Source organism: Sciurus vulgaris, assembly GCF_902686455.1.
Source record: "Sciurus vulgaris genome assembly, chromosome: X".
In the NCBI taxonomy this organism is placed as follows: Eukaryota; Metazoa; Chordata; class Mammalia; order Rodentia; family Sciuridae; genus Sciurus; species Sciurus vulgaris.
In genome coordinates, this window is record NC_136471.1 from 9713090 (window position 1) to 9740110 (window position 27021).

Genomic DNA, 27021 nt, shown 5'->3' on the forward strand with positions numbered 1-27021 from the left:
GAACATAAACTTCAAAAATGTGAACCATTTCAATAAATTTATATATATTTTTACTTTCAATTCCATATAGTATTCACCAATATCACCTACTAAGCCCAAGTGTCTCTGTATTTAAAATCACTAGAGATTCTCACATTGTAACTCTACAAATTTACAGATTGGAATATCACTACTGTAGGAGACATAAGAGATTATCATATTCAACCATTTTCTTTCATATGTGTATTTTTTTCAAAATGTAGAACATTGAAGGAATTTGATAAACACTTGAAACTTACATAATTTTTTTTCTTTATCATATTTACATTGAGTGTCACATGAAACATCCCATTATAGCTGCTGGACTTTAGCCTGAGCATTCTTCTAAGGCATGAGTCTCTGTGGAATCTTTCCTGGATTAACTTGGAATTAGAAAGTGAAAGTCTATGACAGACTCCACATCACCCTTGTTTCACAGTACCTTCCACTTCATGTATTGCTTCCTTTTGTTTCATTTTTTCTAGACTGTAACCTCCCTGAAACCAGGGATCATTACTTTTTTATTTTGAATTCACTCTTTCCTAGCTTTTCTGAAATGAATTTCAGTAGATAAATATTAATCCAATCTGAATGCTGCTTTGCTTAAAGAAGCATAATCTTGTATTTAACAATGTTGGATGACTATTTCAAATTACCTGGAAGGAATTCTTTGCAGCCATTTATGTGTAGTACAAGCTCAATTTCCAGCCAACTAGCCTTACTCCCATGCACATAAAATCCATTAGTGATTTTTCTGTGAAAACAATACAGCTGGTGTTTATATAGTTTAGGGGTTGAAAGATACTGGCAGGGTATTACAGAAACATTCATGTGAATGCATTGTCTAGAAAAATATAAATTAAAAATATATCCTTAAACAAATATTGCCAAGTACCTCCCAGGGCAAAACAATCTGATTTACAAGGGAAGTGGTTACACTGACAAGAGCTGATGTTACCCAGGACCTTTGCTGCTCTCTACCTGACCTTGTCACTAAACTATTTTTCGTGTTTGTCAGTGTAGCTGTAAAACCTAGGAAATCCTTTCTCAAGTGAACTGTTCCAAGCAGTATGTTTCTTAAAATCTAAAAGTAACTGTGTAAAAAGTTCCATGAGCAATATTATTGTAATTTCAGTAGCAAATATCACCAAAATGCATGTTGAAATCTTTGACACAAAGTGTTTTTAAAACATTGGTGAGTTCCCTAACTCCCTATCTCCTACCTCTTTGGGTGGAATTAATTTTCCTTGGCAGCCTCAAACACCAAAGAATAAAAATACCAATCAGTTATAATTGTGGGGACTCAAATTAATTCACCACAGTGACCATGACAAGGCAAGGATCCCTACCTTTTTGCAGTGTTTTAGTGTCCTCTCAAGCAGCAATGGGCCAAGGGTGGAAGGATAAAATATTTAGCTTATTGATATTGACTAAGATAAAAATCAATTAAGTGATATAACACTTATGATATCAGAAATATGGTCTTGTATGAATCTTCAGTACAATTTCTGTCTTCATATGATATTATACTTTATTATTGAACAACACCTCTAACAAATTGTTCCTGTCATTCCCTGAAGATTGAACTGCCTGGACCATACAGGGACCATATTTTATTCTGATTATTAATATATTTTCTTATTACTATTTACTTTGTTTTAATATAATTTTTCATTATACCTGTGAAGATGGCAGGAAATAGGGCAACTCAGAATGTGGTCTATGAAATTCAGTCTAAGTTATGATTTCTGCTTAATATGGTCAAACTCATCTGTGTTCTTGACTTGCATCACTCCTTTGGTTGTAAGAGTGCAAACACTTTACCATTTCTTCTTCCTTTTCCTGCCTTACCTGTGCATATTTCCCTCATTTAACTGATTTAGCACACTCTATTTCTAATAAATAAAGCAGTGCTTTTTTCTTCTATATGACAGAATTCTTCTTTGTCTAATAAACTAATAACCATTCAATCAATTCTGTTGTCTGGTGACCTCAAGTGGGAATTATAACAGAATTACTAAATAATGTTTCCATATTCATAAAACTCTTTACAAAGCAAAATACTATTTTGTATTTTCCATTTTTGAAGGTCATTCAGTTGGAATCTGCCATACTCTGGAGAAATCTAAAAGAAACATCACATTTTTCTCTTTTGTCATAGTATGGACACTTTTGGATAACTACAAAGTTTTGTGAAAAATGAATTGCCTGAACATTCATTGTTTAAATTTTTAGTTTTGTTGGCATAATATCTCTTACCTGGACATTCTCATGGTATCTCACACTGCTCATAATTAAGTACAATATTACATAGACAAGTTGATTATTTAAGTCATTGTTATTGGGGAACTATAGTTGACCCTAGCTGTCTATGCTATGTATGATTTGAATGATTCAAATTTTTATTCCTTTTGGAAAATGTCATGCTTCTCAACTTTCAAAATATTTTTATGTAGCCTAAAATTGAAAAGGAAATTAGACAGAATAAAAAACTAAACGGGGAAAATGTGTCATTAGATTATCCCAGGAATATTTTAGCTCCAAAAATATGCATGACTCACAAAAATATAGAGAAAAAGTCTGATTATTATAAGGTATATTTTCATACCATGTGGACTTATTTTAAAGGCTTAGTCATTTTATATGAAATGGTAAATACAGTTGCCAAAATGAACTCTACCTACTAATGAACATTTAGTGTAAAGAAATAGAAGTACAGAAACATATTTGACACATGGCTTCAAATCTGTATGCCTTATAAATTATGTAAGCAAAATAACCTACATACATAATTCAAACAAGTGATTGCTTGACCAAGGTATTTGAATTAAAATAGATTTTAACAATAAAACATAATATTTTATACAGTAAGATTTCTCATATTACTAGAAGCAGGAAGCATATTTGGTTTATTTTAGCATCTCCTAAACTACTTAGCATAGTTCAACACAATACACTTTGTTCAATAGAGCAATACTCTATTTTATGTTTTTCTTTTCTGTTTTGCTTTTGAAATTCAAAGGTTATCCTAAAAAGAAAAAAATATAATGGCATGGGAAAGTCATTAAAATCATTCTCTTTGAGTATTTTGTACAATTAATCTATTCATTGATCAAACACATACTAAGTGGAAACTTTGTGTTATTATATGCCAGTATTACTGAGAACTGGCGTAGATATGAATAAAACCCAGAATTCTCAAAATACTCATAAGTTAGTGGAGAAGGTCAATCATTGCAGTATAATCCACACAAATAGTTAATGCATAATCAATAACACCTATTTCTATGATCTTTGAGTATAAAATTGATCAAATCCTTTCTTTTATGTATCCATTTTCCTATGCATTAGAAATTCCATAGTAACTCCTTTGATCTCCACTCATCTCCCATACCCCAATTTTAATATCCAATAATGTAGCAGTAATTATTAAGGCTAAAGAGATTAATTTTACTTTCAAATATCAGAAAGAGGGAGAACTTAGAAAAACCATTTTACATCTACTAAGATTTTAGCCTTTGTTTATTTCCTTATGATATGGATTTCTACATGTTAATTTTCAGAGGTCCAATTTTTTTAAAATTCATGGTGGATCTTGAGCTCTTACTATAGAAGTGTTGTTCTGGAGATCCTTCCTATGTCCCATATGGTACCATTGATCTTGTGTGAGCTCTGGTTATTAGCCTAGATGACTTCAGATCTTACAGTGAAGTGTACTTTAGAAGTTTTGGAATTCTTCTTTCCAGTGAATCTTAAGAATTAGAGTTCATGTAGTACAGAACCTCAAAACGTAAGAAGTAATAGTTCTATCTCTATTTCCTTAAATATAAATTTATTCCTAGGCAAATTAGTCAATCTTTTAATTAATTAATTTCTTTAAATTTTTTATTTTGATTCATTGTACATAAATGGGATACCATTATTGTGTTGTTTCTCTGGTTGTACACGAAGTAGAGGTAAATGGACGCAGTTGGATAATATCATGCTAAGTGAGATAAGCCAATCTCAAAAAAACCAAAGAGTGAATGATCTCTCTGATAAGTCAATATTTTTTTTTTTCAAAGGGTATTAGGATATTTGGAGGGGCCACAAATAGTATGCCTTTCTCTTAAGGCATAAAGTATGCATAAAAATTTTATTTCTAAAATATGGTTTTTCTTATGATGGTGAAGAGGATATAGGCAGTAACCTACAACCAAATATAAGAATCATTGGTGTAGAAGAAGGCTCTGAAATTAAAAACTAAAGGAATGCACAAATTTTTAATGAAATAATGTTACAATTTTTTTTCAAACCTCATGAACAAGGTGAGAATTCAAATATAAGAGGCAATCAGAAATGCAAATAGACATGATCAAAAATATATCTCCTACACATTTAATTAAAATATGTAATATGCAGAACAAAGATAGAACTTTAAAAGTCTCAAAACAAAACAGCAGGTCACATTTAGAGATAAGCCAATTAAACTTTCTACTGATTCCTCAGCTCAAGTTCTAAAAGCCAGGAAGGCTTAAAATAATATATACCTTGAAAGATAATAGATGCCAACAAAGTTTGCTACATCCAGCAAAACTATTCTTCACAATTAAAGATTAAATACAAATTTCCATGATAAACTGAAAAATAAAAGAAATGATAAACACTATGAAACATACTTCATGAAATATTTAATGCAGAGGAAATAAAAAATAATAAGGAAAACTATCACAGGAATTAATCCTATAAGAAGAATAGTCAAAGAGAATCAAATATGAATTAAACAATAAAAGTAAACTAAGATGACTGAAAATAAGTCATCTTTCAATGAAAATGCTGGATGTAAATGGTATAAACTCTTCAATTAAAAGATATAGATTGGAAGATTGGATTAAAAATAAAACCCAACCATGTGTTCTTTACCTACAGAGACATCCACAGAGTGAAAGGAATGGGTGGAAAAGGATAAACCATGCACATGGGGATTGAAAGCAAGGAGAAGAAGCTACTCTGATATCTGACAAAGTAGACTTCAAAACAAAATTAATCAGAATAAACAAAGAAGGCCACTTCATACTGGTTGAAGGAATCATCCAAAAAGACATGATTGTAAATATTGATGCAACAAATATTGGTGCACTTATGTGCATAAAAAAAATCAAATGGACCCTGATACAATAACACTGAGTTCATTTCAACACACCTCTCTCACCATCAGATAGGTGATCAAGACATAAACTAAGTTAAAGAAAGTTTAGAAACTAAAAACACTTTGTATCAAATGGACCTAACATATCTATTGAATATGTGATCCTGTCATCCAACAGCATTCAATATTTTTTCTCAGCAGCACATGGAGATTTCTCTAAAATAGAATATATTTTAGGATACAAAGCAAGTCTTAGCAAATGAGAAAAAATAGAGATAATACCTTGCATTCTAACGGACTATAATTGAATGAAATTAGAAAGTAAATATCAATAACAACATAAAAACAAACATTTATCATGTGGAGATTGTATAATACACTTTAGAATTTTGAATGGGTCATAGAAATCAGGAGATAAAACTATTCTTAGAATCAAATTAGGACAGAAATAAAATATCAACATTTCTGGGATACTGTGAAGGGAGTCATATGAGGAAAGCTTGCAGCTTTGAATATTTATATTAAAAAAGAAAATCAGCTGAGTGTGATGACACATGCCTGTAATCCCAGCAGCTTGGGAGACTCAGGCAAGAAGATCACAAGTTTGAAGCCAGCCTCAGCAACTTGGAAAGGTCCCAAGCAAGTTAGTGAGTGCCTATCTCAAAACTAAAAAGGGCTGGGGATGTAGCTCAGTGGTTAAGCACTTTTGGGTTCCATCCATGGCACAAAAAAACAAAAAAGAAATTGCTCAAATAAATAATTTAATGTCATAACTCAAGGCCCTGGAAGAGCAAAAACTAATTCCAAAATCAATAGAAGAAAGGAAATAATTAGGATCAGAGAGGAAATTAATGAAATATAGAATAGACACAAGATTAATACAACAAATTTTTTTTCTTTGAAAAGATTGTTAAACCTTTAGCCAAACTATAGAATAAAAGAGAACACACAAATCAACAAAATTAAAGATTAAATAAGAAATAACACCACTGGCATTTCAGAAAGTTAGATGATCATTAGGAACTATTTTGAAAATTGGTACTCAAAAAAATTGGAAAATATAGAAGATATTGAAAAATTTTCTGAATACATGTGACCTACCATAAATTGAACCAGGAAGATATAAAAAACCTAAACAGATCACTATTAAGCAATGAAATTGAAGTAACATTTAAAAGTCTTCTGGCATTAGAAGAGTTCATTACCAGATATATTCTCAGTCAAATTCTACCAGACCTTTAAAGAACTAATGCCATTTTACCCAAAATTATTTAATGAAATTGAAAGGGAGGAAACACTTCTAGACTCATTTTATGGAGTCAGTATCCCTCTCATAACAAAATCAAAGAAATATTCTACAAAGAAACAAAAATTCTTATTAAAATATTAGAGAACCACATACAAAAACACATGAAGAAACTTGAACACAATGATCAAGTGCATTTTATCCCAAGGATACAAGGGTATTTCATCATAAGCAAATCAATCAATGCAATTCACCACATAAATAAAATTTAGGAGAAGAATCATATGATCATCTTAATAGATGCAGAAAAAGGCTTTTGACAAAATCCAGTCCTCATTCATGTTTAAAACAAGGGAGAAACTAGGAATAGAAGAAGCATACCTCAAACCTATACATAACAAACCCAAGGAAAACATCATTTTGAACTGAGAAAAATTGAAAGCATTTCTTCTAAAACTGGCATCAATCAAAGTATGCCCATTTTCACAACTCTGACTCAGTATAGTTCTTGAAACTCCAGACAGAGCAAACAGGCAAAAGAAGGAAATTAAAGGGATATAGGCAGGAACAAAGTCAAATTAAATGTGTGCTAATGACAATTACTATAGTTAGAAAACCCAAAAAATCTCCACCAGAAGTCTTCTGGAACTGACAAACAAATTCTGCAAAGCATCAGTATACAAGATCAATGTACGTAAATCAATTACTTTCCTGTACACCAATAATAAATTATCTAAGAAAGAAATCTGGATAATTATTCTGTTTTAGTTAGCTTTTCTGATGCTGTGACCAAAAGACCTGATAAGAATAATTTTAGAGGAGGAAAAGTTTATTTGGGTCTCATGGTTTCAGATGTCTTTGTACGAGATGGCCAACTCCATTACTTAGGGCCTGGGGCGTGGCAGAGCATCAGAGCAGAAGTGTATGTTGGAAGATAGCAGCTGGGAACATAGTACCAGGAAATACAGAGAGTTCTCCTCACCACTACAAATATGAACCCTACAGGGATGCCCCAATGACACACCTCTTCTAGCTACACACTACCTGCTTTCAGTTACTGCTCAGTTAATCCCTATCAGGGGATTAATTCACTAATTGAATTAAGGCTCTCATATCCTAATCATTTCCCTTCTAACTTAACATTTCCCTTCTTAAATTATGTCATACACGAACCTTTGAAGGATACCACATATTTAAACCATAACATATATTATCCACAATAACATCAAAAAATAAAAATATTCGGAAATATAACAAAGGAGGTGAAAGACAAGACCTCTATAGTGGAAATTATAGAACATTAAAGACAAAAATTGAAGAACTTAGAAGATGGAAAGACCTCCCATGTTCTTTGAGGGACAGAAATAATATTGTTAAAATGGCCATACCGCGAACAGTATTATATAGATTCAATGCAATTCCCATCAAAGTACTAATGGCATTAGTCACAGAAGTAGAAAAATAAGTTCTGAAATTCATTTGAAAAAATAGGAGACAAAGAATGGCCAAAACAATCTTGAGCAAAAAGAGTGATGCTGGAGGCATCAAATACCAGATCAAAATTATACTCTTATGATGATATCTCATGATAAGGAAAACAACATTGTATTGGCATAAAAACAGAATGAAGAGCAATGAAATAGAGTGAAATGCAGAGGAAGATGCCCACCTGGATATAGTTATCTGACGCATTATAAAGTTACCAAAAACCATTAAAAAATGGTGCTGGGCCTGAGTGCTGTGGCACACACCCTTAATTCAAGCAGCTTGGGAGACTGAGGCAGGAGGATTATGAATTCAAAGTCAGCCTCAGCAAAAGCAAGGCACTAAGCAACTCAGTGAGACTCTGTCTTTAAATGAAACACAATATAGGGCTGGGGATGTGGCTCAGTGATTGAGTGCCCCTGAGTTCAATCCCTGGTACCAAAAAAAAATATGGTGCTGGGATAACTGGATATTCATAAATAGAAAAATGAAAATATATCTCTATTTCCCATCCTGCACAAAAGTCAACTCACAGTGGACCAAAGATTTAGACCAGAAACTAGGCACCTTCTATAAGAAAATATTTGTTCAACACTCCAACATATTCTAACAGGCACCAACTTCCTTAACATGAATCCTAAAGCACAAAAAATAAAACCAAGGATCAACAAGTGGAATGGCATCAAATTATACAATTTGTATACAGCAAAGGAAATAACTAAGAGCATGAAGAGAGAGCCTATGAATGGAAGAATATCTTTGTCACACCTGATCCTCAGGGGATTAATATACAGAATATAAAAAGAACTCTTATACAATGTTGGTGGGGTTATAAATTAGTACATTCTGGAAAGCAGTATGGAGATGTCTCAAAAGACTAGGAATGGAAACACCATATGACCCAGTTATCCCACTCCTTGGTATTTATCCAGAAGTCTAAAAACAGTGTACTATGGTGATAACTCCACATTAATGTTTATAGCAGGGCAATTCACAATAGTCAAATTATGGAATCAGCCCAAGTGCAGGTCAACAGATGAATGGATAAAGAAAATGTGGTATATATGCACAATGTGTTTTTGCTCAGTCATAAACAATAATGAAATCATTGCATTTGCCAGTAAATGAATGAAACTGAATAACATGATACTAAGTGAAATAAGCCAGATTCAGAAAATCAAGGATCAAATGTATTCCCTCATATGCAGAAGCTAGAGCAAAGTAAGGGAACATGTTTAAGTCAGTTTTTTCACTGCTATGACTTAAGAACCCAGCCAGAACAATTATAGTGAAGAAAATGTTTATGTGGGGGCTTACAGTTTCAGAGGTCTCAATCCATAGACAAGCGCTTCTTCCTCAGGGCTTTGGGTGAGGAAAAAACATCATGGCAGAAGAGTGTGGCAGAGGGAAGCAGATCACATGGTGATCAGTAAGGAGAGTGAGACTCCACTCTCCAGATACAAAATACCCCATAGTCAGGCCCACAATGAACCACTTCCTTCAGCCATACCCCACCTGCCTCTGGTTACGACTCAGTTAATCCCATCACGGATTAATGCACTGATTAGTTTAAGGCATTCGTAAACCAATCATTTCTCCAAACCTCCTTGCATTGTCTCACACATGAACTTTTGGGGGACACCTCACATCCAAACCATAACAGAACAAAACAAAGGAGAATCAGATAACACAAAGATATAGAGAATACCAGTGGAAATGAAGGAGACTGACAGGGATGAAGGAGAGATGGGAAAGGGGAGGAGATTCACAATGAATTTGCCAAAACTAGGCTATGTGCTTGAATAAATTTACCATAGTGAATTCACCTTTATGTATAGCTTTGAAGCACCAATTAAAGACCAGTAGAGTGGAGGGAGAAATGGAGGAAAAGTGTGAGTACTGGGGATTGAAATGGAGCAAATTATATTCAATGCATGTACAAATATACCAAAATAAACCCCACTATGATGTATAACTATAATGAAATAATAAAAAACATATCAAACCATATATTTCTATAACAATAATTGGGGGCTCAAGTTCCCCTCTTCCACAAAATATGTGTACAGATGACTCTTCTCCACCCCTAAATACAAAATAGTCTCATTTATACTTATATTTTATTTTTATTTCTGCCACATAAAACTTATTCTGTAAGATTACAGGAGTCAATCTGCAAATATTGAGGAAATACTTTCATTTTAACTAATGAGGTCTTAAATAATACATTAGTTTATAACAAGAAGATGTGCAGAATGTCTACTGCTTTCTTCTTTGGGGATAAAACACTGAAAATGAGGTCGCAGCTTTTGTAGAGTTGCTGCACTAATTTGCAATCCCATCACCAATGTACGAGTGGACCTTTTTCCCCACATCCTCGCCAACACCTATTGTTGCTTGTGTTCTTGATAATCACCATTCTAATTGGGGTGAGATGAAATCTTAGGGTGGTTTTGATTTGCATTTCTCTTATTACTAGAGATGTTGAACATTTTTTCATATATCTGTTGATTGCTTGTACATCTTCTTCTGTGAAGTGTCTGTTCATTTCCTTAGCCCATTTGTTATTGGGTTATTTGTATTCTTGGTGTAGAGTTTTTTGAGTTCTTTATATATTCTGGAAATTAGTGCTCCATCTGAAGTATTTGCTTCCATCTGAAGCAAAGATATTCTCCCACTCTGTAGGCTCTCTCTTTGCATTGCTGATAGTTTCCTTTGCTGAGAGAAAGCTATTTAGTTTGAATCTATCCCAGTTATTGATTCTTGCTTTTATTTCTTGTGCTATGGGAGTCCTGTTAAGGAAGTCTGATCCTAAGCCAACAAGGTGAAGATTTGGACCTACTTTTTCTTCTATAAGATGCAGGGTCTCTGGTCTGATTCCGAGGTCCTTGATCCATTGTGAGTTGAGTTTTGTGCAGGGTGAGAGATAGGGGGTTAGTTTCATTCTGTTGCATATGGATTTCCAGGTTTCCCAGCACCATTTGTTGAAGAGGCTATCTTTTCTCCATTGCATATTTTTGGCACCTTTGTCTAGTATTAGAAAATGGTATTTATTTGGGTTTGTGTCCGTGTCCTCTATTCTGTACCATTGATCTACCTGTCTATTTTGGTGCCAATACCATGCCGTTTTTGTTACTATTGCTTTGTAGTATAGTTGAAGTTCTGGTATTGTGATACCCCCTGTTTCATTCTTCCTGCTAAGGATTGCTTTAGCTATTCTGGGTTTCTTATTCTTCCAGATGAATTTCATGATTGCTTGCTCTATTTCTGTGAGGTACATCTTTGGGATTTTAATTGGAATTGCATTGAATCTGTATAGCACTTTTGGTAGTACGTCCATTTTGACAATATTAACTCTTCCTATCCAAGAACATGGGAGATCTTTCCATCTTCTAAGGTCTTCCTTAATTTCTTTCTTCATTGTTTTGTAGTTTTCATTGTGGAGATCTTTGACCTCTTTGGTTAAATTGATACCCAATTATTCTATTTTTTTTTTGAGGCTATTGGAAATGGAGTTGTTTTCCTCATTTCCCTTTCAGCTGTTTCATTGCTTGTGTATAAAAATGCTGTAGATTTATGCGTGTTGATTTTATAGCCTGCTATTTTGCTGAATTCATTGATGAGGTCTAGAAGTTTTCTGGAGGAGTTTTTTGGATCCTCTAAATATATAATCATGTCATCCACAAATAGTGACAGCTTAAGTTCCTCTTTTCCTATTCATATCCCTTTAATTTCTTTAGTCTGCCTAATTGCTCTGGCTAGAGTTTCAAGGACAATGTTGAATAGAAGTGGTGAAAGAGGATATCCCTGTCTTGTTCCCATTTTTAAAGGGAATGGTTTCAGTTTTTCTCCATTAGGAATGATGTTGGCCATGGGCTTAGCATAAATAGCCTTTACAATGTTCACAGATGTTCCTACTATCCCTATTTTTTCTAGTGTTTGCAGCATGAAGGGGTGTTGTATATTGTCAAATGCTTTTTCTGTGTCAATTGAAGTAACCATATGATTCTTATCCTTAAGTCTATTGACATGATGGATTACTTTTATTGATTTACGGATGTTAAACCATCCTTGAATTCCAGGAATGAACCCCACTTGATAGTGGTGCACAATTTTCTTAATATGTTTTTGGATATGGTTTGCCAATATTTTGTTAAGGATCTTAGCATCTATATTCATCAAGGATATTGGTCTAAAATTTTCTCTCCTTTATGTGTCTTTTCCTGGTTTGGGTATGAGGGTGATATTAGCTTCATAGAATGAGTTTGGTAGGGTACCCTCCTTTTCTATTTCCTGGAATACTTTGAGAAGTATTGGAATGAGTTCTTCTTTGAAGGTCTTGTAGAACTCGGCTGAGAATCCGTCTGGTCCTGGGCTTTTCTTGGATGGTAGATTTTTAATGGCTTCTACTATTTCATTGCTTGATATTGATATGTTTAAATCGTGTATGTCCTCCTGGTTCAGTTTGGGAGGAGCATATGTCTCTAGAAATTTGTCAATGTCTTCGGTACTTTCTATTTTGTTGGAATACAGATTTTCAAAGTAGCTTCTCATTATGTTCTGTATCTCAGTGGTGTCTGTCATGATATTTCCTTTTTCATCACGAATTTAAGTAAATTGAGTTTTCTCTCCCCTTCTCTTTATTAGTGTGGCTAAGGGTTTTTCAATTTTGTTTACTTTTTCAAAGAACTGACTTTTTGTTTTGTCAATTTTTTGAATTGTTTCTTCTGTTTCAAATTTATTGATTTCAGCTCTGATTTTAATTATTTCCTGTCTTCTACTACTTTTGCTGTTATTCTGTTCTTCTTTTTCTAAGGCTTTGAGCTGTAATGTTAGGTCATTTAGCTGTTGACTTTTCATTCTCTTCTGGAATGTGCTCCATGCTATGAATTTTCTTCTTAGTACCACTTTCATAGTGTCCCAGTGATTTTGATATGTTGTATTGTCATTCTCTTTGTACTCTAAGAATGTTTTTATCTCCTCCCTGATGTTTTTTCTTATTCATGTTTCATTCAACAGCATATTATTTAGTCTCCAGGTGTGGGAGTAATTTCTGTTTTTCTTTTTGACATTGATTTCTATTATCAGTTCATTATGATCTGATAAAACACAGGCAGTATCTCTATATTTTTACATTTCCTAAAGGCTACTTTGTGGCATAATATATGGTCTATTTTTGAGAAGGTTCCATGTGCTGCTGAGAAGAAAGTGTATCTGCTCGTTGATGGATGGAATATTCTATATATGTCTATTAAGTCTAGGTTATTGATTGTGTTATTGAGTTCTATGGTTTCTTTGTTTGGATTTTGTTTGGAAGATCTATCTAGTGGTGATAGTGGTGCATTAAAGTCGCCCAGAATTGTTGTGTTGAGGTCTATGTGATTCTTGAAATTGAGAAGGATTTGTTTGATGTATAGGGATGCACCATTGTTTGGGGCATAAATATTTACTATCGTTATGTCTTCCTGATTTATGGTTCCCTTAAGCAGTATGAAATGTCCTTCTTTATCCCTTCTGACTAACTTTGGCTTGAAGTCCACTTTATCTGATATAAGGATGGAAACCCCTGCTTTTTTACTGAGTCCAAGTGCATGGTAAGTTTTTTCCCATCCTTTCACCTTTAGTCTGTGGATGTCTTTTTCTATGAGATGGGTCTCTTGCAGGTAGCATATTTTTGGGTCTTTCTTTTTAATCCATTCTGCCAGTCTATGTCTTTTGATTCATGAGTTTAGGCCATTAACTTTCAGGGTTATTATTGAGAAATGATTGTAATCCCAGTCATTTGGCTTATTTTTGGTTTTTAAGTTAGGTTGGTTTCTCCTTTGAGTGGTGTTTCTCTAAGGTAGTTCCTCCCTTTGCTGACCTCCATTGTTGTTTTTCATTTCCTCCTCATGGAATATTTTGTTGAGAACATTCTGTAGTGCAGGCTTTCTATTTGTAAATTCTTTTAACTTTTGTTTATCATGGAAAGATTTTATTTCATCTTCAAATCTGAAGGTTAGTTTTGCTGGGTATAGGATTCTTGGTTGGCAACCATGTTCTTTTAGAGCTTGAAATATGTTGGTCCAGGCCCTTCTAGCTTTTAGAGTCTGGGTTGAGAAGTCTGCTGCTATCCGTATTGGTCTCCCCCTATATTTAATCTGATGCTTTTCTCTCGCGGCCTTCAAAATCCTATCTTTGTTTTGAATGTTAGGCATTTTCATTATAATGTTCCTTGGTGTGGATCTGTTTTGATTCTGTGCATTTGGTGTTCTGTAAGCCTCTTGTATTTGATTTTCCATTTCATTCTTCAGGTTTGGGAAATTTTCTGATATTATTTCATTGAATAGGTTGTTCATTCCTTTGGTTTGTATCTCTGTGCCTTTCTCAATCCCAATAATTCTTAAATTTGGTCTTTTCATGATGTCCCATAGTTCTTGGAGATTCTGTTCATGATTTCTTACCATCTTCTCTGTTTGGGTTACTTTATTTTCAAGATTAATTATTTTGTCTTCATTGTCTGAGGTTCTGTCTTCCAAGTGGTCTAGTCTTTTGATGATGCTTTCCATTGAGTTTTTTATTTGGTTTATTGTCTCCTTCATTTCAAGGATTTCCGTTTGGTTTTTTTTTTTTTTTTGTTTTGAGAATATCTCTTTGTTGAAACAATCTTTTGCTTTCTGTAGGTGCTCTTTCAGCTTATTGGTATTATCATTCATTGCTGCATTTGCTCTCTTATCTCATCCTTTGCTTCACAAATCATCTTAATCATGTATAATATGAAGTCCTTTTCTGACATTTCTTCTACCATACTGTCATTGGATTCTATTACTATAGAATCTAGATTTGTTTGGATCATTTTCTTCCCTTGTTTTTTCATGTTGTTCATGTATCTTCCCCTCTAGCACTGCAGATCTGGGGTATTGCAGATTTCCCCCTATAGGCTTATAGTGGCTCTATAGGTTTCCAAAACCCTTTCTTTAAGGGGAGATCAATATTAGCAGTGCCCAAACCAGACACTATGCAATCCTAGACCAAATAGCCTCTATGGGAACAATAACATCATGTAAATAAGGGAGAAACCGATTCTGAGAGAACAGGTAAACAGAAGGAAAAGAAAGCAAGAAACGTAAAGAAATAAAAACTTAATTATTTTTTTTTAAAAAGGAGAAAAAAGAAAATGTACTGTTTAATAGTTATATTGTAATGAAACCTCCCAGTGTTCAGTAGCCTGATGTATGAGAGGTACCTGAGAATGAGCTTCAAGCCCCCAGCAGGTGTTGCAGGATGGCATTTGCCCCACCCACCTGAAGATCAGAGCTAAGGCTTCCAGGATTATCCAAGATGGCTGCTCTGGCTTTCAAATGTGTTGGCAAATGGGGAGCTACAGCTCAGGGGTGGACGTGGTCACCTGGAGGTCCTGGAGACCGGATGCAGTTGATCCGACAGGGGTCCTGGCGGTTGGGTGTGTTTGGTGTGGTTGTGGGATCCTGGAGGCCAGGTGCAATCAGTTGGTCTGGGGTCCCGGTGTAGGGCGCAGTCAGTTGGTCTGGGGGTCCTGGCGGCAGGGAGCAGTCAGTTGATATGAGGGCCCCAGAGGCAGGGAGTGATTGGTCAGGCTGAGGGATCCTGGAGACGGGACTCAGTCAGTCTGGCCAGGGGTCCTACAGGGCCTGGCTGTTGTCTCAAAATGGCGGCAGCCACGTATAATCAAACCTGCGGGTACTGTGACAGTGAACGTCCAGGCAGCAGCAGGCAGCTGGTTCTCCACTGGCCGTCTGTGGTCAATCTGTTGGCAGCTGTCCGATGATCGGGAGGTGAACCTCGAGCGTTGGGTGATGGATAGGTGTAAGGCAGGCGATGCACAGGCGAGAGGTAGGCAAATGGCGGATGATAGACGCCTGACAGTGAGAGAGCAGATTGCTCTCAAAAAAGGCGTCGATATGCTGGCAGACTGCAGGTCATCACAGCAGACAAATGGGGTAAAGAGCAGGGGATCGATAAGCAGCAAAAACTGCCTCACCAAGAAACAGATATCCTCTGCTTGAATCCGGCGTTGCAGAGCGACAAGGAACGCAGCCTCTCTCTAGACCGCCATCTTGGATCTCCATTGACCACATATTCTTATTGACACACATTATAAGATTTAAAAAAAACATAAATGCCATATGGTAATAAGTATTCTGAAAAAATAATTAAGATGGAGAAACAAACTGAGGGTGGAAGTTGGTTATTTCATGTAGAATATTTTATTATCAAAACTATTGAGGGTAAATATCAGTGGGATTCAGTGTGATATTTCTATACATGCTTATAGTATGATGATGTCCAATACAGTGCTCAGGAAAAGCCTTTCTTTAAGGTGATATTTGGGCTCAAACATAAAGTAAGGATTAAAAACATGATGTTCAGGGCTAAGAACATTCTACACAAAGGGCACAGTAAGATGGGTACATATTTGGTTTGTGTGAATTAGGACAGTCTACCAGCAATGGATAAGGTGGGGGCGGGGAGGGGTATTTAAACATTAGAAAAAAATGGTTCACCAAATTATGTGGAGGATATGTTTTCTATTGGTACAACAACATATTATCAATAATTTTGTGGTTTATAAAAACATAATTTATTGTTTTAGAGTTCCAGAAATCAGAAATCTGATAATGGGCCATAGCAGGCTAAAATCAAAGGTGTGTCTGCAGGGATGCATTCCTTTCTGAAAACTTTGGGAAAGAATGGGTTTTCTTCTCTTCCAACATCTGGAGTCTTCCAGCATACAGTTGTTCAATAGAAAGTTTCAAGTCAGCAATGTTGCATCTTTTCCATTTTTCTTCTGAAAGTGGATTTCCTCGTATCCAGTCTCCCTCTTATACTTTTACAATGAAATACTGTGACTTCATTGGGGCCCTGTGGATAATCCAAGATAATCTGCCTATGGTAGCAATCAACTGATTAGCAAATTAAATTGCCTCTGCAACCTTAATTGGCTTTTCTGTGAATCCTAACATATTCCGAGGGTCTGGGGATTTGAATAGGGACCTCTTTAGGGAACCATTTCTTCTGCCTGTCTGTCTCTTTCACTCATGCACACATACACACACACACAAACTGAAAAGACCTTTTTTAGCATAATAAAAACCAAGATTGGACCAAGATGTAACTCAGTAGTATAGTGCTTGCTTAGCATGTTAAGGGGAATGTGTTTGATCCCAAACACTCTTAAAAAGACAAGCACACAAACAATCATTTAAGAAAAGATTGAGAATCAGTTGACTATAAATATGTGACTTTGTTTCTGGAATCTCTGTTTTGTTCCTTTGGTCTGTGTGTTCATTTTTTGTGCCAGTTCCATGTTGTTTGGTTATAATGGCTCTGTAGTGTGTTTTGGAATTAACTTTTGTGATACCTTCAGCTTTATTCTTTTTGCTTAAGATTATTAGTTTGGCTACTTGAGATCTTTAGTGATTCTATGTAAATTTCAATAATTTTTTTCTAGTTCTGTGAAGAATATCATTGGTATTAAGGGAGATTGCAGTGAATTTGTAGATTGTTTGGCTAGTATGGACCAGTTAAATCTTATTTCTTCCATTGAAATAGCATGAAAGGTCGTCTCATTTTCTTGTCTTCTTCAGTTTCTTTTCATAGCAGAGGTCACTTCTTTTTTAAAATTTTGGTTTTTACTTTTACAGACTACATTTTGATTCATTGTACACAAGTGGGTACAACTTTTTGTTTCTATGGTTGTAAACAATGTAGATTCACACCATTTGTGTAATCATACATGTACATAGGGTAAGGATATTTGTCTCATTCCACCATCTTTCATACCCCACCTCTCCCCCTCCTCTTATTTCCCTCTGCATAATCTTAAGTTCCTCCATTCTTCTCTCATCCCCTACACCCCTACCCCCATCATGAATCATCATCTACTTATCAGGGAAAACATTTGACCTTTGGTTTGGAGGGATTGGCTTATTTCATTTAGCATGATATTCCCCAATTCCATCCATTTACCTGCAAATGCCATAATTTTATTCTTTTTACGACTGAATACAGGAAAATGGACAAGAAACTTCTCTTCAAGAAATGGTGCTGGGGAAATTGGACACAAGAAAAAGCTTGAAATTGATGCCATCTCTCACTGTATACAAAAGTCAACTCAAAATGGACCAAAACTCTAAACATAAGACCTGAAATGATGAAACTTTTGGAGGAAAACAGGGAAATACATCAAGACATTGATACAGGCAATGATTTTTTTTTTTCTACAGGACCACAAAAGCACAGGAAACAAAGCAAAAATTGACAAATGGGATTATATCAAATTAAAAACTACTTCACAGCAAAGGAAATAGTCAACAGAGCAACCTACAGAAGAGGAGAAAATATTTGCCTTCAGTTCATCTGAAAGGGCTAATATCCTAAATATATAAGGAACTGGGAAAACACAACAGCAAATAAAAAAATGAAGTAATCCAATTTAGAAATGGGCAGATCATCATAGTAGACATTTCTCAAAGGAGGTAATACCAATGACAAACAAACCTATGAAACAAATGCTCAATATCACTAGCCATCACGTAAACACAAATCAACATGAAAATTTAATACCATCTCACCCCAGTTAGAAGGGAATTACAGAAAAAAAAATAACAAATGTGGATGAGGATGTAGAAAAAGATGAAGTCTCATACACTATTAGTGGGAATAAAAATTAGTATAGTGGTTACAGACAATAATATGGAGGTCCCTCAGAAAACAAAAAAAAATGGAACTACCATCTGATCCAGCTTTCGTTCTCATATACATCCCAATGAAATGAAATCAGCACACCAAAGAGATACCTACCTATGTTAACTGTGGCACTATTTATAATAGTTAAGATATGGAACCAGGATAGGTACCCAATTACAGATGGATGGATAAAGAAAATGTGTATATACAACAGAGTAATATTCAGACAGATAGAAAAATGAAATTTTGTCATTTGCAGCAAAAATGGATGGAAGTGGAGATCATCATGCTAAGTAAAATAAGCCAGACACAGAGTGACAAAATCTACCTGTTTTCTTTCATACTGTTGGAAACTGAAAATATTGACCTGACAGTAGGATACTGATTACTGAACAGGGAGGTGATTGGATATAGTCACTGCTTGTTATATGTATGTCACACCAAAATTCATTAATATATATTAAATAACATAAATATGAATGATAGGGTCATTTGCAGTGATTGAGAAAAGAAAAGATTTATATGTTGTGTAAATAAAAATGTAAAACTTTATGAAAATTCCATATACAAAGTCAAAAACAGAAAAATAGTTATAATTCTTAGAGACAGAGGATGATCTTACTAATATGTATTAAAGCACAAATAACCTAATTGAAAAATTATCAAAGGACATGGTCAGACAGTTCTTAGAAAATGTATACAAGAAGGCATTAAAAATAAAGACATGTTCAATGTCACTTATAATCAGTGTTGCCCAGTTTAACAAATACAAAGATATAATGCTCAGTTAAATCTGAATTTAAAATAAATCATGAATACATTTTCAATAAAAGCTATGTCTCAAACATTATGAAGACATATACTTAAAATTGTTTGTCAGAAATTCAAGTTGAGAGTCCGGTGGAGAGCGTGGTGAGAAACGGAGTGCGGCCTGCTCTCCTGGCCGTCTGGGGCCCTCCGGCCTCAGGCCGGCGGGTGAGCTGGGGGGCCCGGGGACAGGCCGCGGCCTCTTCCCTGCAGACTTCGGAGCTCCCGCTGCGACTGCCCACTGGCTGGCCCTGCCTGGGAAGGACCTGCGAGCCTCTTCCCCTGGCTGGATGACCCGATGGCGGCGGCGACCTGTCGGATCCCGGACCCCGGACCCCGCGGGCGGCCGGGTCTCGGGGCCCAGCCCTGTTCATCCCAGCCGGAGCCGCCGCAGAGCTCGTGGCGCCTTTGGGTGGCGGCGGGCGTGGCGGGGCGAGAAGGATGGCGGCCGCCCGGGGCTTCGAGGGCCCTCGGAGGAGAGTGGACGCCCGAAAGCTCGGCCACGCGTTGGACAGAGGAGCCGCGCAGACCAGGGCCGTCCGCGACCGCGCGGGGCGGCTCCTCGAGACCGCGCCTGGTCGGGACAGGCGAACAAAGGCCTTAACCGCCCCGAAGGTGAGCGAAGCCCCGAGGACGACGACGGGCGGAACGGTGAGCGGCTCGGCGGTGGGTGTGCGTTCTCCCCGAGAGAAGCGGTCGTCGGCGCGTGGCCGCCACCCTGGGGAGATGTCCTGGCCTGCGTAGAAGGCCTGTGTATATAATATGAAAAAGCTGCTCTCAACTTGCCCCATCCTGTGACAACGTGTGCTGCGTCTGGACATCTCCATGTGAAGAGGTTGCGAGGTCTGATGGTTAGAAAGTAACGTCTTGCAAATGGCCTTTTGTTTTTAAAAATCGGAAATGTCTCCTGCAAGTGGCTTTGGAATGGATTCCTTAGCCCATCTCTGGAGCTGCGCGTGTCCACGCTTGTTAAGGGGGTTCGAGGACGTGGAGAAGACTGACCTGAGGCGGAGGAGGTCCTGTGCAGACTGGTTTTATGTAAAAGACATTTTCCTCTTGTAACCATTGTTTTGTGTGTGCATTTTATTCCTCATTACTGTGTAGATAGTTGAAAATGATGAGTACTTTTTTGGAAATACCTAGGCTTTCTAGATGTTCTAAAGTGCCTGATATATGGTAAAAGTAGAAGTGGTAACATACAACACGTTTTGTACATTTCTTTTTGTTAAAATTCTTAGGAAATTTTTTTTGGGGGGGCAGTAGCCAAACCCCCTTTTGAGTCATACAGAGTTGTGCGCTGGTCCTTGGGTGTGCCTACGGTGAGCTAAGACTTGTACCTTATGTCTATGGGTTTTGTTTTACTTTGCTGTGTATATAGTGTATATAAAGGACAAATGAATCCTAATCTGCATCTAGTCTGTCTAGATGTTAAAGAGGTTGCCAGTGTATGACAAAAGTAGAATTAGTAAACAAATTTTGTATGTTTTGTGTTAAAATTCCTAGGAAGGATTGTCTTCTGAAAATTTTGAGCATTATAGCCCACTGGGTCAGTGACAGGCCAGAATGCTCGTATTTTGAAGACATTTTAAAATTAGAACTATTGTTACATGTGTGCAGTTTATTCAAGACTGTCGTGTACATAGTGGACAAACTGAGTCCTTACTTGAAACATCTAGTCTGGCTAGATGTTTAGAAGTGCCCGGTGTATGTTAAATGTAGAGACAGTAAAATATCACTTTGTAAGTATCTTTTTGCTAAAATTCATATGAAATAGTCTTTTGGGGAATGAAATTGTTAAACCACCTCTGTGAGCAGTATAGTACTGTCTGCACTTGTTTGGTGATGTGGAGGAGGTCGGAGGGAAGCAATTGCAAAAGGTAATATGTTAGTATGTTCATACTTGGGACATTTTCAGACATCAATTTTCTTTGTTTCGTGCATTTTGTTTTGCTGTGTATATAGTTTATATAATGGGCAAATGAGTCCCAGTTTTGCAACATCTAGTCTCTAGATGTTAAAGGGGTTGCCAGTGTATGACCAAGTAGTTAGTAAAATTAGCACATTTTGTACACTTTGTGTTGAAATTCATATGGAAGCTTGTCCTCTGTAAATGACTTTTGAATATGAATTTGTTCAGCCATCTCTAAGCATTACATATGCCTGTAATTGTCCACTGAACTGAAAGATAGAGGGATGTGAGGATAGAAAGGTTCAAGGACAAAATGGTCATATTAGAAAATACCTCAGATTCTAACCATTCAAAAAAAAAAGAAATTCAAGTTGAATTGTATATCCTACATCTGGCAACTGTACTCAGCATGTAAGTGTAAATTAAGATGTTCATGTGGGGAAATAAGCAAACATTCCTCAGAAGATTGACCAGCAATCAACAGATACATGAAAAATTGTTCAACATCTCTTGTAATAAGAGAAATGCAAATCAAAACTACCCTAAGATTCCATCTCACCCCAATTAGAATGGTGATTACCAAGAACACAAGCAACAACAGGTGTTGGCAAGGATGTGGGGAGAAAGGTACACTCATACATTGCTGGTGGGACTGCAAATTAGTGCAGCCACTCTGGAAAGCAGTGTGGAGATTCCTTAGGAAACTTGGAATGGAACCACCATTTGACCCAGCTATCCCACTCCTTGGCCTACATCCAAAGGACTTAAAATCAGCATAGTACAGTGATGTAGAACATCAATGTTCAGAGCTGCTCAATTCACAATAGCCAGATTGTGGAACCAACCTAGGTGCCCTTCAATAGATGAATGGATAAAGAAACTGTGGTACATATACACAATGGGATATTATTCAGCCATAAAGAATAATAAAATTATGGCATTTGCAGGTAAATGGATGGAGTTGGAGAGTATCATGCTCAGTAAAATAAGCCAATCTCAAAAGATTTCTCTCATAAGTGGATGATACGTAAAGGGGGAGGGGAAGGCAAGAATGGAGGAAGGATGGATTGTATAGAGAAAAATGAGGGGTAGGGAGGGGATGCAGGGAAAGAAAGGTAATAGAATGAGATAGACATCATTACCCTGTGTACATGTATGATTATGTAAATGGTATGACTCTACTTCATGTACAACCAGAGAAATAAAAGTTGTACCCCATTTGTGTACAATGAATCAGAATTTTAAAACTAGTTCATGTGGTTCCATTTTAATAGCATCTGGCAAAAACAAAAACAGAAATGATTGTGTCTTATGTGTTTAACCTTGTTCAAGCTCTGAAGCAAATTAGACCTAGGCATGGCGTATGTCCATTTACTATGGGATAGTGGCACCAAATTACTTTCGCTGTCTCAAATTTGGGGTGCACTGTACCTCAGGTGAGTACTTAGACGCTGTTAAACACTCAAAAGCAGACTTGTTTGATCTGTCAAATCAACTAGGCTCTGTTTAGATAATCTGCTGATTTTCTAATTCACTCAATTCCTACAGACATGTTAATTCCAAATTTGGTGCTTCAGCGCTAGAAGATCTGACTTTCTAGCTCTCCACATCTTTAGTGATAAATTATTTCATGATGTCCCAGCACTACTTTTTGTGTTTTGCTACTCTTGAGACAATACAACCTACAACCAGGTAATTTTGACTCAAGTATTATCTTTTTCAGAAGTTCTTTTTTTATCCATGGTTCTTCCATCAAATCAGACTTAAAAGCTGAACTGTTTATTGTCTCCATCAAACCTTGTTAGCAAGGAAACCTGAGCTTACTTTATAATGAGCTGCTGAGTGTGACAATCACTCAGAAATTTTGTGTGTCATCCTTAGCTAAAGAAGGATAAGAACCCTCAAAAGTCTGTCATATAGGACAGGAAACAGAACAAATATGAGTTCAGAGATTAAATCATTAACAGAAATATACAATTCACTAGGAAAACAAAATTTGCTGATAGTAGTATTAAAACTGGAACCCTTTCCAGGTCAGGCTGTTGCATTTGCTTTATACAGGAAAATCCCATGCAGAGTAAGCTATAGGAGCTTCTGTGTATTCTGCAATAAAGGAAGGTCTGGAAAACAAGAATCCTATATTCTCCATATGCTTACCATAAAATCCAATCAATTTTATGCCATTTTCTGATCACATGTAATAGCTTCATTGTTCTGCACCTTGAAGCAAAGGTTCTCTAATTGTGCAAAACAGCTTCAGGGGTTAAGTGATTGGGAAGTACATGATGTTTCCAGGACTATTACATCCATTTCAATTGAGACCAAAGAAACTAGTCATTAAGAGAATAAGGGTAGTTATCGGCAAAGGTCAAAATAAGTTGGCACAAAATGAAAAGTAGGTGTTAGGAAGATGACAAAGAAGTACTAGCCTTCATCAATAGTTTAAAATTCACTATAAAAACATGGATATCTCTACACTATTATTCTCTGTTTGCTACTTCAGATCCTACTTTTACCCCTTTCTGCTCTGTTTGGTATTCTGGAGTGCTCATTTTTAAATATTTCATCAGTGAGGTCTCGTTAAGAACTGGCTTTCAATTAGATCAGTCAATGGGACATAGTGGCAAAATATTAGTGTGAGAGAAATGTAATTCCTTATTCCCAGTCTACCTTGTTGCCACATCTTTGAAAATTGCTGGGTCCCTCAGAAAATTCCGTTAAAAAAACTAAATTGGGAAAATTACCCCATGCCTTAAGCCAATTTATATGCATCACTGAGAAATAACAGCACTGGTTGGTGGAATATTGGGCTGAATTCATTAGAATCTCATCAAGAAGACATACTACACATTTTAAAACAACATCTCTCTCTCTCTTTTCTTCTCTCTCTCTCTCTCTTTCTCTCTCTCTCTCTCTCACATACACACATATACACACATACACACACACACACACACACACACACACACACACACACACACACACACAAATAACCAGGTCACCTCCTCATTATCTGAAATCTCCTTGTATAACTTTTTAATTCGAAAACTTCAGTCATTCTATTTCTAATATGTTCAGAAAGAATTCACAGAATTTTATACAGTTTTCAACACTTTAAAATTTTTTATTTTTTAAATTTAGATTCATTGTACACAAATGGCATACAACTTTTGTGTATCCAATCGTACATGAAGTAGAGTCACAGTTTGCTTAATAATACATGTATATAGGGTAATGATGTTTGTCTCATTCTATTGTCTTTTCTTCATCCCATGCCCTCCCCACCCTCATTTTACTCTATACAATCCATACTTCCTCCATTATTGCCTGTTACACTCCCTGCTATGTACCATCATCCAATTAAGAGAGAATTCATTTGGCCTTCAGTTTTTTGGGATTGGCTCATTTGACTTAGCATGGTATTCTCCAACTCCATCCATTTACCAGAAAATGCCATAATTTTATTCTTCCTTTTGGCTGAATAATATTCCATTGTGTAAATGTACTACAGTTTCTTCATCCATTCATCAATTGAAGGGCATCTAGGTTGGTTCCACAATCTGGCTATAGTGAATTGAGCAGCTATGAACATTGATGTGGCTGCATCACTGTAGTATTCTGATTTTAAATCCTTTGGGTATAGGCCAAGGAGTGGGATAGCTGGGTCAAATGGTGGTTCCATTCCAAGCTTTCTGAGGAATCTCCACACTGCTTTCCAGAGTGGCTGCACTAATTTGCAACCCCACCAGCAATGTATGAGTGTACCTTTTTCCCCACATCCTCGCCAACACCTATTGTTGCTTGTGTTCTTGATAATCGCCATTCTAATTGGGGTGAGATGAAATCTTAGGGTAGTTTTGATTTGCATTTCTCTTATTACTACAGATGTTGAACATTTTTTCATATATCTGTTGATTGCTTATACATCTTCTTCTGTGAAGTGTCTGTTCATTTCCATAGCCCATTTGTTGATTGGATTATTTGTATTCTTGGTGTAAAGTTTTTTGAGTTCTTTATAGATTCTAGAGATTAGTGCTCTATCTGAGGTGCTTGTGGCAAAGTTTTTCTCCACTTTGTAGGCTCTCTCTTCACATTGTTGATTGTTTCCTTTGCTGAGAAAAACCTTTTAAGTTTCAATCCATACCATTTATTGATTCCTGTTTTTATTTCTTGTGCTTTGGGAGTCCTGTTAAGGAAGTCTGGTCTTAAGCCAACATGATGAAAATTGGACCTTCTTTTTCTTCTGTGTGGTGCAGGGTCTCTGGTCTAATTCCTAGGTCCTTGATCCATTTTGAGTTGAGTTTCATGTAGGACACGAGATAGGGTTTCAGTTTCATTTTGCTACATATAGATTTCCAGTTTTCCCCACACCAATTGTTGAAGAGGATATCTTTTCTCCATTGTATATTTTGGTACCTTGTCTTGTATGAGGTAACTGTATTTATGTTGGATTGTCTCTGTGTCCTCTATTCTGTACTATTGGTCTTCCTGTCTATTTTGGTGTCAATACCATGCCATTTTTGTTATTGCTCTGTAGTATAGTTGAAGGTCTAGTATTGTGTTAGCACCTGCTTCACTCATCCTGCTAAGGATTGCTTTAGCTATTCCGGGTCTCTTATTTTTCCAGATTGTTTATGTTCGGAGACTAGGGTTCCCACTGAGGGTGAGGACATATGATGTCTACCCTAGTGCACTCAGACTTTGGAGACCAGGCTCTGAAGGCACAGATCTAATTTTACTTAAGATTGTGCAGGACATATACAGGCATGTTATCCAATCAGGTTAACATGCTTGTTAAAGCTTAACAGAATCATCCTATCAGTAAGCTATACCTCGAACTAATGTAAACAAACCAAGTATCCCTAAGTGATTCTGCCCAGCAACAGGTCTGAGACAAAGGACTGGGGGAGGGGCAAGCTCCAGCACATAGCATGAGGTGAGGCAGCGAGGGCGAGCTGACATCACAGCTTGTTGGGATGCCTGTTGAGTGAGTCTTTCCCTCAGCTCATAGCTCAGCCTCAGCAACTACAAAGACCTTGAATCCATGGTGAGTCTTCACCGTTAACTCAGTTTCCCTGTCCAGACTGTTTGGCTTACTTAGACCATGGTGTAAGTGAATGCTGTCAGAGAAGCTTGAGGAATGTTCCCTATGCCAGATAATTTCATAATTGCTTGCTCTATTTCTCTAAGGTACATCATTGGGATTTTAAATGGAATTGCATTGAATCCGTATAGCACTTTAGGTAGTATGGCCATTTTGACAATATTAATTCTGCCTATCCATGAACATGGGAGATCTTTCCATCTTCTAAGGGTTTCTTTAATTTCTTTCTTTAGTGTTCTGTAGTTCTCATTGTAGAGGTCTTTCACCTCTTTTGTGAGATTGATTCCCAAGTATTTTATTTTATTTTTTTGAGGCTATTGTGAATGAGGTAGTTTTCCTAATTTGTCTTTCATAGTATTCATCACTTATGAATAGAAATGCATTAGATTTATGAGTCTTGATTTTATATCCTGCTACTTTCCTGAATTCATTTATGAGTTCTAGAATTTTTCTGGTGGAATTTCTTAGCTCCTGTAAATAATGATCATGTCATTGGCAAATAGTGATTTTTCCTATTCATATCCCTTTAATTCCTTGGTCTGTCTGATTGCTCTGGCTAGAGTTTCAAGGATGATATTGAATAGAAGTGGTGAAATGGGCATCCCTGTCTTGTTCCA